A 15,114-nucleotide genomic window follows, 5' to 3' on the forward strand; every position below is an offset into this window, starting at 1 on the left:
ACTATGAGTCAGAACTGACTCGATGGCACCTAACAACATGTGTGTCAGAGTAGAAGTGTGCCCTATAGGATGTCCAATGGATTGTTTTTTAGAAGTAGATCACTAAAATTTACTTTCAGGGCAAATCGGGTGAACGCTAATGTCCAACTTTTTGGTTAGAAGCCGAGTGTGTTAACTCTTTGCACCACCAAGGGACTCCAGTTAAACGATTAGAAACAAGAAACTGCAAATGCTTGATCTGGCTTGATTTGTATGATTCAGGAGATAGAAACAAGAGGAATGGGATGTACGAGGAGGCCTATGGGACACAATAAAAACAGCGGCAGTGAGAGTGAAGAAAATGGCGATGAAAAACTGTTGAACATAGAAAGGCTCTGGTTCCCCATTTGATGTAGGGATAAAGGGATCAGGTGAAGATGAACACCAAGTCACTGGCTTAGATTTCTGAGCAAACTGGGATAAGAAACAAAGGGTAGAGGAGAGCCTGGGAGAAAAAGTAGCAAGGTAGCATGTTTGGTTTGCTTGCAATGAGTTCAGGAGCCTGCGTGGCCTTCAGGTGTGGCTCCCAGGACTAAGAAGTGAGATACTTGAGAAGCTTGAGCTTAAGATTCTCTCAGACATATAAATTTTGATTTTAGAATTTTGGTTATTTTAGGATAGTAGAACTGGCATCTAGAAAGTGCAAAATTGATATTTTTACTTGAGAGTTTTTGCTTAAATTGTTTCTCTTATCTATCTCATTTTACCTTTTTTTTTTTTTTAAACTGGAAGTTATTTTACATAACTGATAACAATGGCTGTGTTCCTATGGAAAACAATTCTATGAAGCTTTCCCACTTAATGGAAGTCTATATGGTTTCATTATTTTCATCCCCTTTCAGGCTCGGGAATAAATGTGCACAGGGGAAAATCTGGAAAACACAGATCCAGCTATTCCTTGGGGTTTCTCTAACCACCAAGCTGACAAGGAACTGTGCATGTGTGTTTGAAATGTGGATTACTCTTTACAGAGATGAGTGCTTAAAATTCAGACTTGAAAAGGTCAGAGCTTTTATCCATTAAGCCATCAAGCTTTTTCCTATAAAAGAGTATATGAAAGGTTTTAACTTGAATCACAAATGTAAAGTTCAGCAGAATGATCATATCTCAAATTGAAAGAACAAGGCAAGAACAGCTTTGTCATCCCATATATTGGAATTCAGTGATCTAAATGTCAGTATACAGTGATAGAGTAGCAAATCTTGGATTATATCACCAAAAGCCATAAGACAGAATAATTTTCAGCTTTCTAAGATCAAATTATATTTACAAATAGGATGCACAATTTTCACTGTATTTCTCTACTACTATGAAGAGTAGTAGAGTTTAGATTTTATAGGAGCATACTTATCGCCAATTATATGCTAATAAATGTAATTCTCCATTTAAAACCCAGCTATGCTATTGCTGTGGTCTAATCTGTCACAAGCTGAAGAAACCAAGCCGCTGTCTTGCCTACCAAATAAGCAGAGTTTAGCTGCATACTTGCTATGGCTAAAATGAAGTCAGATTTGCTTTCATTATTCTTATGAAATAATACTGTGTGGGGAACTTACGGTTTGAACTGACACATTTGTAGCTCTTTTATTAAATTGTAATATCCAAATATTTTCTGAGAATATCACCAAACTTTTATTGTATTCATAATTTTCTTACTGAAGGACAAAAACTTGCTTCCCTTTATTGTATTTTTTCTTTTTTTTTTAATACAGTTTTATTGGATTTAGTGTATTTATACAACAAGAAAAGGAAAAATGAAGCTAGGAGATTTTCTGATACATAGTGATACTTCTCACTATTATTTCCTCCACCCCATCCTAGCCATCCCAACAATGTCATGTCCTCGACATTATCACTATCCTATATATTGAGAGATAAATCATATTTTCTCCTAAATAAAAATGAGTTTTCACAGTTTTCTGTATCCCTTTTTTTTTTTTTTCTTCAAGAAGACAAAAATTTCTCCCAAATAACAGTAAATAAAACAAGCAAATTGAACCAAGAAACTCTTACTATTCTTATCTAATGAAATGATCTGGGAAACAAAATGGACACCATTCTCTGTCATTACAGTCAGCATATTTAAATAAACAATCTACTTTGTATATGGTTCAATCTTAGACACTGATTTTTTTTTTTTTAATTTATTTGATTGTGTCTAAGGGTTTGGAGTTTATTAGATCAATTCTAAAATAAAATAAAAATTACTGGGCCGAAAGTTAGAATTAGCTTTTTAAAAGCACGCAATCATCATATGTCACCACCTTCCTTTCTTCGTTGCAGTCACTTTTCTAGCTCTGGTTGCTTCCCTTCATTCACTGAGGATTTTAACATCTGGCTTCTGGTCTCTCCAAGAACATCATTGGTCTTGGTTAACATCTGTGTAGATAAGCTGTTTAGTAGCCTGGCCTCTTAGTTGTTAGAGTCCTCACTTCTCACTATTATTTCCTCCACCCCATCCTAGCCATCCCACCAATGTCATGTCCTCGACATTATCACTATCAATAATGGTACCACCTACAAAACCTTGATTTTAAGTTAGTCCACTTATTGATAATTATGTTATCACTTTTCAACTCACTTCTGGTATTGTTCACCATTTTTGTAAACTGCACTGGCTCTTCCAGTTTTTCATTGACCTCCATTCTCCTTCAATTTTTATTTCTACTCACTTGTAAGTAGCTTAATACCACTGAAAATATCATTACTAAAAAAATAAAAATAAATCCCTTTTTAAGTGTTAGGTTGACTTTTGAGATACAATCAAAAGGCAATTTTTTTCTTCTTTTGGACTGCCCCTTTTAGATGCAAATGTGGGAAGGGTTCATGAATTTTCAGTTCACTTTTAGGAACTAGAATGTACTATGGTAGACAAACCTGTAGCTACTTTAGGTTGCAATTCCAGCTCGATTCAGAAATCACAGTGAACAGTTCCCAATAGTAATAAAAATCCCAAGCTTGATTTAATAATATATTTTCTCCCTAGTATTGATAGATGAATTCAGAGGAGAGGTGATGGACATGGTCCTTCTCATTTTTCATGCTCATCCCTCAGCACATTGATTAATTCATGCTTCAGTCTTCTCCTTGGTTGGAACTTAGAGAGGGAGGAGGAGTAAGAAAGATAACAACAACAAAAAAATCTTAACTGAGTTAGAGCTTCTATAATTTGTTCTCACCCTCTCTATACCTAGGGAATGTTTAAATCCAACGCTGTCTTTTGATGGGTGCTTTTATTCACTCCTCATAGACCCTTAGGACTGATGATCAGGTGAATGCAATTTGTTCTGGCGGTTCCATTTCCTCCTGCAATTAAGACCAGTGGTCTACGTCCAGATTCCTTTCTGCTTTTGTGCTAGGTTGGCCCTATTGGGCCTGATCTAAAGTAACCACCTTGCCATCTGTCTGAATTTGGTGTGACTCACATTTGTTTCATGTATTTCCTACCCTAACCAACTTGGGGAGTGAAAGCTGATTCCAAAGTCATAGTAGCTCACCTTTGATGTACTTCCAATGCAAATTGCAAGGCCATATCCACTGCCATCTGGAGTCCCCAACCAGAATTCAAGTCCTAATGTACTGTTTTCAATTCAAATTTGAAAGAAACACACATTAGGATCAGAGTAACACATTGGAGGCCTGAATCCACTATGCCTGCCTGTGATAAAGGAGTTAGTACCTCACATTTCTACCATGGACAGGATGGTGATGGTGAGATGAGATTAACAAAAATACTTAACCCAATAACATTTTTCTGATAACACTCAGCTCCAAAATTTTTCTTTCTTTCTCATACTGATTCCTTTTTCTATTCTAAATCTGGATAAGGTTCAAATAATATTGGAATACCTGACATGTTACAGAGATGGTCACATAGCTAGGACCCAACAGTGACCTCTGAAAGCTAAGAGTAATACCAGGCCAATAAAAAAAAGCTAATAAGAAATTAGAACATCAGTTCTACCAAGGATCTGAATTCTGTCCAGAAGTAGTGAGCTTGAAAGAGAATGCTAAACTTCAGATAATATTGTTGTTCTAGTTGACATCATGATTTCAGCCTGATGAGACACTGGGCAGAAGACCCAGCTAACTCATACCCAGACTTTTGACCCAAAGAACTGTGAGATAGTAAGTGGGTGTTATTTTGAATCGTTATGGAGTCTCTGGGTGGCATAAACAGTTAAGTGATCTACTATTCACTATAAAGGTTGGTGGTTCAAACCTACCAAGAGGTACCTCAGAAGAAAGGCCTGACAACCTCCTGAAAGATCACAGCCTTGAAAGCTCTATGGAATGCAGCTCCACTCTGTACACATGAGTTCGCCATAAGTTGGAATAGATTTGAAGCAACCAATTTTTTTTTTGGCTTTTTAAGTGACTAAATTTGTGGTAATTTGTCACCCAGCAATAGAAACTGAATACATCCACTTTCCAAAATCCAGGCCGAAGGTCTAGTAGTCTGACTGCTTCTAGCTTTCTCTCATAGCCTACATACTATTTAATCAACTAGACTTGTCGACTCTCAAAACACAACCAAAATTAGGCCACTCCTTACTACCTCCTCTGCTACTGAATGAGCCTCATAATATCCTGCTTGGAGAGCTGTATTGTTCTAACCAACCTCACTGCTTCCATTCTTGCCCTCTTACAGTCATTTATTCACTGAACAGTCAGAGTGATTTTTAATAACATAAATAGTATATGTCACTTTCCTATGCTAAATTTTGTGTGTACTTTTTATCAACTGTAGAATAAAACCTCAAATCCATACCATGACTATAAGAACCAAAGTGATCTGGCCCTGGCTATTTCTTCTATATTAGGTCCTATCGCACTCCTTGACAACCTCTCTGCTGGAGGCACGCTGGCATTATTTCTTTTCTTTAAACAATATCCTGGGAACCTAAGATGTTCACAGCCCAAGAAGCATGCCTATTAAGTATTTCTTAGATTCATTCATATTCTTTATTTATTATTATTTCTTTATTCTTGGTCTTATTCTTATTTCTTAGATTGATAATTTATCAATCTTTCTTAGATTAGTCATTGGATGAATTCCTAAATAAAGTCTGACGAATGAACCTGGGTTTTCCTCCTTGAAAATAACATAGGATATTTAAGACATGAGAACACTTTTTCTAATTGTGTCACAAATACTTTATGGCTTATTAGGCAAAGTGAAGCAATCTTGCTTGTTGCTTATTAGGTTGTTACTAACTGCTATGTAACACATAACATATAGCCAATTATTTCAAAGGCTAGTATGCATGAAGGTAACATGGGGGAACATTTAGATCTTTGGACAACCTTGAAAATTTAAATCATGACTGTCTCAAATATTTCTCATCTAGATCTACTTTGGTCATTATTCTTTGACTGTCACCTGATATCTGAATATCAGCCAACCACGAATGAACAAATCAATTCTTACAAATAAGATTTTGGCATTATCTTTCCAATTCTCATTTACATTCAAAATTTAATTTGTTTAGGTTTTTTCCCAAAACATTTTCTCTTCCATGGGAACAAATACTTTATGCAAACAAATAGAATTCCATAATAGCACGAATGATTACATGTAAAGAAAAAAAGACAATGTTAAGGAAGAGAAAAACTACGTGTATTTGAGATATGCAAAGGCCTGTGGTCCTTTAAAAGCAAATTAAATAAATTACTGGGACAATTGGCAAAAACAAGCAAATTAGATCCATTCATCAGAGCCAGACCATACAAATTGAAAAATTGGAAATGAAAGCACAAATCATCAGCTCAATCGTCAGCTACCCTGGTCTGTTTTATGACAGCAGTTAACTTCAACCAGATGATAAGAGTGGAAGAGAAAGAGATTGAATTAATTGTTTTATAAAATGCATATATACTCCTCAATTATTTAAAAATAATTCATTACATAGAATGTTTTTCAAAATTTAGATCCTTTTATATATAATTGATTTCCTTCTCGCTTTTGTTATCCTTCGTATTGCATCATACAATGTAGAAATATTCTTCTTTTTAAATCTTTCTAAATATTCAGTTTCATTTTCTTAAATCATTTACAAAGTGATTTCAATTGAATACCAAAAACAAGTCACTATGCAATTATCCAGTATCAAATTCCAATTTAGAAAATAACTGATGATAAGAAATGTATATTAAGGGTGCACATTTTTAACCTAAATGTAACTCTGAATAAGAAATGTTCTACTGTAATTATAATATTACAGAAGAAACTGGAATATCACAAAGAGATGCTCAAAATGTTAATAAGGTACATTCACCAGAATGTTCAGTGTTAGGGAAAATATGCAGACATAATGGTTTGTGCTAAGTTTACTGTAAGCCTTAATATGACTAGACAGGAAAGTGCAATCATGAAAAAATCAGTATTGGCATAACATAATCACATATCATTTAAATAAATTAGTAATCACTCCATCACACAGCTAATTTAAGGTAATTGTTTAATAGGGTATTCCATAAAGGTCAAAGGAAACTTTTAATCTCCTTGTAATCATTTACATCTGCTGCTGGCTCCCCAGCTAAGATGGTGCCTCAACATTGTGTATGGTACACAGTAAACCAAAAAAAAAAAAAAAAAACCCACTGCTATTAAGTCGATTCTCACTCATAGTGACCCTATAAGACAGAGTAGAACTGCCCAGTAGGGTTTCCAAGGCTGTAATCTTTACATCTTTCTCCCAAAGAGAGGCTGGTGGGTTTGAACCTCCAACTTTTCAGCTAGTAAATGAGAGCTTCAACCACGGCACCACCAAGGCTCCTTATGGTACCTAGTAGGGTCTTAATAAATTGTTGTTGAGTAGGTGAACAAAAGAAAGCTTGAGTGAATGAATGAACATCTTTGATAACTTAGAAATACTCATGTTTTAGGAGTCAAGGAAGAGTTGAATCAGCTGCCTTCTTGTTTGTTTATGAATTTCTCTGTTTACTTAAATGCTTTTAATTAATAATTCGGTGCCCTAAATGATACTGATGAAGTGGGTACTTGATGTTTCGGCCTACTTAGCACCTATTTCTGTCTTCATTTTAGGAACACTTTGTTTCCTTTGAGGAATCCATTTACATTTTGAGTGAGGTTTAGCCTACCCCCACCTGCAGCTGGCCCCAGAAGTAGGTACATGGAGCAAGATAGGTCAATTAGAAGCCCAAGCTGATTGTCAGAGCTCTGATCGAGATTTTTCTCCCACAGTTTTAAGAAGATTCTTTCTGTATTTATTTTTTCTACTTGCTGTGCTTAAAGTAAGTTCTGGTTTGCCCTTGGACATCCCAGCTCTATGGACCAATGTAACTCTTATGCTTCAGCTAATTTGAGATGGGTATCTTGTCACTTTTAACTAGAATGACCCTTTCTCATTCTTGACCATACACACTCTCTAGGCCTTTGTACTGCTTCATTAATTTATTCATCAAACATTTATTTTATTAACTAGACATATAATTCTCCTACTGAGAATTATATGTCTGGTCCTTTATGAGGTATTAAATGTACTCCAATGAGTTATACTGGATCCCTGCCTTTGAATAATATAGGATGGAGGCATGTAATGAGAGAGGTTGGCTCTTGTGATAGATTGAATAGTGTCCTCCCAAAATCTGTGTTACCCTGGCTAGACCATGAGTTCCAGTATTGTCTGATTGTCCACTATTTTGTCATCTGATATGATTTTCTAAAGTGTTGTAAATCCTACCTCTATGATGTTAATGAAGCACAACTCAATATACAAGATTTATCTACAAGTTGTATCTTGAGTCAATCTCTTTTGAGATTTAAAAAAGAGAAGGGAGAAGAGATACAGAAGGACCTCAGACCACCAAGAAAGCAGTGCCAGGAGCAGAGCATGTTCTTTAAATCTGGGACCCCTGCACTGAGAAGCTTCTAGACCAGGAGAAGATTAATGACAAGGATTTTCTTCCAGAGCTCACAGAGAAAGAAAGCTTTGCCCTGGAGTTGGCACCCTGAATTCAGACTCTAGCCTACTAGGCTGTGAGAGAATAAATTTCTGTTTGTTAAAGCCATCTACTTGTGGTATTTCTGTTATAGCAGCTCTAGATAACTAAGACAGTTCTATAATGAAATAAAATGTATAAAGTAGCATGGGAACATAGAAAGAAAGGAGGGATTGATGTTCCTGGGGAAAAGACTTCAAAGAGAAGGTGACATTTGAACCATGTTGTAAAAAACGTGGCGTTTATGAGAAGATGAAACTTTTTTAAAGTTGTATATATTTTCAAAAGGATTGAGTGATACTATCTCATGTCAACCATGTTCATTGAACAATTACCTTTATAGTTTCTTTTCTCTATATCCCTATTATAGGAACATATAGGAAATTTAATTTATACTTAAGATAAAATTCTAAAAAGTTGCATAAAGCCCAACATTAGAGACATAAAGTGTGAATTCAATACATCCTAGTCATCTTTAAAGGAAAGACAGTTATGGCCAAGGACACTGTATTTTCTGAACCCAGTCATTTTGCCTCCCTCACCTCAGAAATAATTCAAGCAACCAACATGCTACCATTTAAATGGTGGAATAGGAGCCGATTAAATTCCAAAACTCAATAAGAAAGCAGGTCAACATCCTGCACAGCAATAACTTTGTCTTGCACTCTGTCTCAGTCAGTCAAATGCAAAGAGAAGTTATCCAGGACTTTTTTCTCTACTCTGCCTTCTAAGATCTTAGTGTGTCTAGGGGAATGGACCTCTGTGTGGAAGGGGGACAGGCAAAGTTTATCAGGGTACTCCTGCATTCTTTAAAGAATAAGACCCGTGGTTTAATTGAAAACAGTTGAAAAAAGAAAAGAAAAACACTGCCTGTTAGGAGAGCAACCATGAGGTGAAAATAAACCTAAGCGATACTAAAATACTTGCCCAACTAGGAAAATGTTATTCTTTTTAGATGCTAAAGACATGTTCTCACTCTTGTTTTTAAGACACACAAACACATACATCAATGTTTACTCACATATACTCACAAAAAGAGCCCCACATATTCCATTTCTTTCTATATATGCCATGCAGAATGAAGATTTAAACTTTCTAATGAAATATGAAATATGACAAAGGAAAAGCTCAATATCACCAGCCAGAAAAATACCAGGGGCCAACTGGGGAACAAACCATCAATTTCTCATGCGGAAGTTCAAGATGAAATTGAAGAAAATTAGAACAAGTCCATGAGACCCAAAGTGTGACCTTGATTATATCCCACCTGAATTTAGAGACCATCTCAAGAATAGATTTGATGCATGAACACTAATGACCAAAGACAATATGAGTTGTGGAATGACAGCAAGGACATCATAAACGAAGAAAATAAGAGATTGTTAAAAAGACAGGAAAGAAAGAAAAGATCAAAATGCATGTCAGGAGAGACTCTGAAAGTTGTTCTTCAATATAGAGTCACTAAAGCTGAAGAAAGAAATGATGAAGTAAAAGAACTGAACAGAAGATTTCAAAGTGCAGCTCAAGAAAACAAAGTAAAGCATTGTACTGAGATGTGCAAAGACTGGGAGATAGAAAACCAAAAGGGAAGAACACACTCAGCATTTCTCATGCTGAAAGAACTGATGAAAAAATTCAAGCCTTGAGTTGTAATACTGAAGGATTCTACAGGGAAAATATTAAACAGTGCAGGAAGCCTGTTATCTATCTATACAGAGAAATTGAACAGCACAAGGGGATACATCATGGTTTAAAATCAGGAAAGGTGTGCATCATGGTTGTATTCTTTCACTGTATGTATTCAATCTGTATGCTGAGCAAATAATCTGAGAAGCTGGACTATATGAAGAGGAATACAGCATCAGGATTGGAGGAAGACTCATTAACAACCTGCTATATGCAGATGACACAACCTTGCCTGCTGAAAGTGAAGAGGACTTGAAACAAACTGATGAAGATCAAAGACTACATCTTTCAGTATGTATAACACCTTAACATAAAGAAAAAAAAATGCTCACAACTGGACCAACAAACAATATCATGATACACAGAGAAAAGATTGAACTTATCAAAGATTTCATTTTACTTGGATTCACAATCAAAACTCATGGAAGCAGCAGTCAAGAAATGAAAGGACGGATTGCATTGGCAAGCCTGCGGCAAAAGACCTCTTTAAAGTGTTCAGAAGCAAAGATGTCACCTTGAAGACTAAGGTGTGCCAACCCAAGCCAAGGTATTTTCCATGGCCTCATGTGCATGCAAACGCTGGTCAATGAGTAAGGAAGACCAAAGAAGAGTTGACACCATTGAATTATGGTGTTGGTGGAGAATATTGAATATACCATTGACTGCCAGAACAATGAACAGATCTATTTTGGACAAAGTACAGCCAGCATGCTTCTTAAAAGCAGGGATGGTAAGAGTCAGTCTCAAATACTTTGGACATGGTTTCAGAAGGAACTAGTCCCTAGAGAAGAACATGCTAGGTAAAGTGGAGGGTTGGCAAAAGAGGAAGATTCTCACGAATATGGATTAACACAATGGCTACAACAATGGCCTTAAACATAGTAATGATTGTGAGGATGGTTCTGTTGTACATAGGGTTGCTATGAGTCAGGACTGACTCAATGGCACTTAACAACAACAACAGTATTACAAAAGTGGATCTCTAGGCCTTTCTTCTGCACTGCCATTGGGCAGATTTGAACTGCCAAACTTGCAGTTAGTAGCTGAGTGCAAACAGCTTGCTCCACCCAGGGACCTTCAAGGTCTTATTGGTAGTGTACACATTTCTGGGCACTAATGCAAAATAATTTTTTCCTTTTTTTGCAAACGTTATACTCTTCAGGGATTTTATGTTGTCAGTAGGTCATTTAAGCAAACAGTGAAACTTGATGAAAAATTAACATGTTCATTTGAGTAACCTAAGACTTCTTTAGCAGTATAAAGGATATTCGATTCTTTAAGAATCTAGATTATTGAAAATTACAGGAAAGAGAGCTGTTGGAGTCTAAAACTTGATGAGATAATTTACAGGGTATTGCCCTTCTGGTCTTTGTCTGGAGAGTTCATTATTTAAACCACACTATATCTTCATCCATAAATACTATGCTGAGATATTATTATAAAGTCTGGTAAATGTACATCAAATTTACTTAATGGTACAATTTAAAGGGCTCCATATGCTATTACTTTGTCATAGACCACTAGTTCTTCATAATTTAATATTTTATTAGCTATTATTACTCTCAGCAGATATACTTGCATTTTTAATGAATTAATAAATAAATGAATGAGTTCATTAATTCTTATACCAGCATGCATTTAACAATTGCTGTGGACAAATACCTAGGAGGTGCAAAATATGCAAAGAGAAGTAAAATATCATCCAAGCAGGGGAAACAGCCTTTTAACAAAATAATTAAAATACAGCAAGATGATAGACACATGAAAAAGGCAGATCAACAAGTTGATGTTAGGACAGGCTTCACAGAAAATGAGGTTTAAACTTAGATTTTTGGTGGTAGATATGAGTTCATTTGGTAGATAAGGTGAGTGTGGGCCATGCAGGTAAAGGGAATGAAGTGTGTTAAGGTAAAGCTACTTTCCTGGAGAACAGAGTTATGTAAAGCACATGAGACATAAGCTTTTGGATTTACACTACAATTGATAAAAAAAAATAGAAAGGAAAAATAAAATAATCATACTTTTATTTTCGATATATACCTCAGTTTTTGTAAATAATGTTCATGTTATATATTTTTTAACAACCATGCAACCACTCCTGCATTATTTTCATAAATGCAGAATGCCAATTTTCTTTCACATGTTGCTGACTTTAAATGACATTAAGAAGACCTAATTAAACTATGAAATAAGCAGACCTAACATAGCTTGGTAAAGTAGAGGGTTAGCAAAAAAGGGAAAGACGCTCAAGGAGATGAATTGACACAGTGGCTGCAACAATGGGCTCAAGCATAACAATGATCGTGTGGATGGCACAGGACCAGGCAGTATTTCGTCCTGTTGTACATAGTGTCGCTATGAGTCAAAACCAACTTGATGACTCCTAACAACAACAATATAACCTAATGGTTTCACTTAAGACGATCTGGTAAGTTTTTTGCATTCAACAGCTGAATTAATTATCAATTTAATAGAAACAAATGCACAGTTTTGATTGCTTATTTTTTGATTACCAGACAACTACCAAACTCAATCCATGACTTCTTGACCATGGCTTATACCTTTGTTATACAGTTTTGATCAAAAGTAATATTTCTGGACTGTTTTTGTACACATAAGCAGGAGATTAAAGAAAATGAACAAAGCAATATGATTTACCTGTAATATGGGAGGACGGGTGAATGAAGCTGAAATTCACTTCTGGAAATGTTGCAAGAATCGTGTAGTATAGCATGGGTACACTATGCCAGAACTGTTGTACTTAATGTCCTCATTTCCACGTGTTATATGTGTGGATGCATTATTTGCAAAAAAATAATATAGTAATTAAACAGATTGAAAGAGTAGAATTTAGAGACCAGGAAAGTAAAAATAGTGTAGAACAAGATCTTGATGTTCTCTGAATTAAAGGAACGGCCATACAGATGGATAAATTTTGGAATGTACTGATATGTAGAAAATAAAAGCAGCAAACCTCGCTTACTTATTAGGTGTTTAAAGATGAAGGGAGAGTAGGCCCCAGCTCTGGTGACTGGCTGCTTTAATTTTTTCAAACATTTATTCAGCAAATATTTATTGAGTAAAAGCACATGTCAGGAACTGGGGAAAGAGCTAAATAAGATTTATTTTCCTCATGTAAGGAAGAACAGACACATAAACGATCTAAGAACAAGTGATGCTTAAAGTTTCTACGGCATTTAGACATAACCATCCAGTCTATTTACATTTAAAGACTATTTCAATCTCTGGAATAACGTCTCATCTTACCTCTTCATAGTTCTACTTTCTCTTGGGAGGATGTATTTGTTACTTAGATTTTATTATTCTTCCTAGAACTCGGAGTGGCAATACACCACCATCACGCTCCCAGAGTGTCTTCTGTTGTGGAGCCTATTTACAAAGAGTTTATTTAATGTGTGCATGGGAAAATTATCCATACTTAACTCTTCACCCTAGATTGATATTTAGCCATTATAAATACTCCTCCTAATCCATGGTGTAAAGTTTGGTAGCAGCACAAGTTAAAAAATATTTATGTACAAATAAAGCAACTAATGTTTAATCCCAATTTTTGGGGTCAACTTTTCCCTCTGGCCCAGCAGATAATCTCTGGGGTAAATCATTCTCATATCTCCTCTCTCCTCTGACTTCTTAGCAGGGAAAGATCCTGGTAGAAATGGGGTCACCCAGCTATGGCTCACTTTTCTGTCTCCAGGAATTTCTCAAGGTTCTCAGCAGGCCTATGTCCTGACTTATTCAATAAAAAAAAAAATGGCCAGAAAACTGTGGCTCATATCCCGGTGGGCCCTGAATCTGAGAGAAAAATGTAGATGGCAGTTTATGCTAAACTGGTTCAATATCTCTCCTGTTTCTCTAAAATCTCTCCCTGATTTCTGACACATTTCGGGAAATTCGCATTTGCTGATACCACTGCTAAGCAATTAGTAATGTGGATCACTGGCAAGATTTCTACACTTGTTTTTCTCCTGCCCTATAGGATAGGGAAGTTTCATGTCCTCCGTTTTCCTGGGTAGAGATTACCTGCCAGATTTGCTTAAAAACTACTCTCTGCAGACCTCCTCTGAATAAAATATGGCCATCTATATGGTCGCTTTCCTTATAGTCACTTCCACGCTTTCCTTCCTAACCACCCTCCCCTGCCAATTTCACACTATGGCAGATCACAGAACACAGGAAGGTAGGTAGGTCAACCATTCCTTTAATTTTTCTAGTTTTCTTTAGACTAACTTCCTGAGGTAAAGCCAAGGCCTTCTAAATGTTGTATTCTTATACTTGTACTTAAATTTCTCAGGCTACAAACGCTATGTATAGTTCTTGATATTTCTTTATATCAAACAATTTTCCATGAGCTTCTTCTGTTTTATTAGTGATGCTTCCATTCAGAGAGGTAAGGTAAGGAAATGAAGTATAGAGAAATGAAGATAAGATAGTTCTGAACTGCCTCAATGAGTGAAATGTGATGCCATTGATTGATATGGGGAATAAGAGGGGGCTTGGAAATGAAATTAGTTGGTTTAGATTCCAAATATCTAGTTAGAAAGGCATCTTCTCCAGAGTTTTTAACCTACTAATATCCTTAATGCCTATTAACTCATCCATATTGTCACCAAAATGAAGCTCAAACCTTAGCATTAAAGGGAGACCTCTCATTACCTGATATTTATCCTCCTATTAAGGAGTCCTGGAGGTATAGTGGTTAAAGAGCTCAGCTGCTAACTGTTGTAGGGTAAAAACATCACAAAGCTTAGTAAAGCAAAAAGAAAATCTTATTTGGCATATATTCAAAAAGACAAAAGTGGGAAGTTGGCCAAGCATGTAGCCAGAGCTAATGACTGCCCAAATCCAAGGAAAATACAGAATAGACAAAAGTGGGAAAACAGAGGAAATATTATAGAATAGGCAAGAATGGGAAAATGGACAAGCATGCTGCCACAGCCTTGTCTGTCCGAGTCCAAGGAACATTACAGGGTCATCAGTATATATTAACATTACAAATAGGCAAAACCATTGCAAGCTTCACCTTTTCACAGATTGGCTGGAACTGCGATCCTACATTTTGAATTCTCTTTCATAATAATCACTGGTACAGGTTTCAGTAAGGACAGTTAGGAGGGCCTTCACTGGTCCAACAAATTTGCTATTCACTAAATGCGTCTGTCAGTTTGTTGTTCTATGGGGGCTTGCATTTTGTTGTGATGCTGGATGCTATGCTGCTGGTATACAAATACCAGCAGGGTCACCCAGGATGGTAGGTTTCAGCTGAGTTTCCAGACTAAGACAGACTAGGAAAAGGACCTGGTGGTCTACTTCTGAAAAGAATTAGCCAGTGAAAACCTTGTGAATAGTAGCAGAACGTTGTCCAGTATCGTGCCAGAAGATGAACCCTTAGGTAGGAAGGCACTC

Source organism: Loxodonta africana, chromosome 4, assembly GCF_030014295.1.
Source record: "Loxodonta africana isolate mLoxAfr1 chromosome 4, mLoxAfr1.hap2, whole genome shotgun sequence".
In the NCBI taxonomy this organism is placed as follows: Eukaryota; Metazoa; Chordata; class Mammalia; order Proboscidea; family Elephantidae; genus Loxodonta; species Loxodonta africana.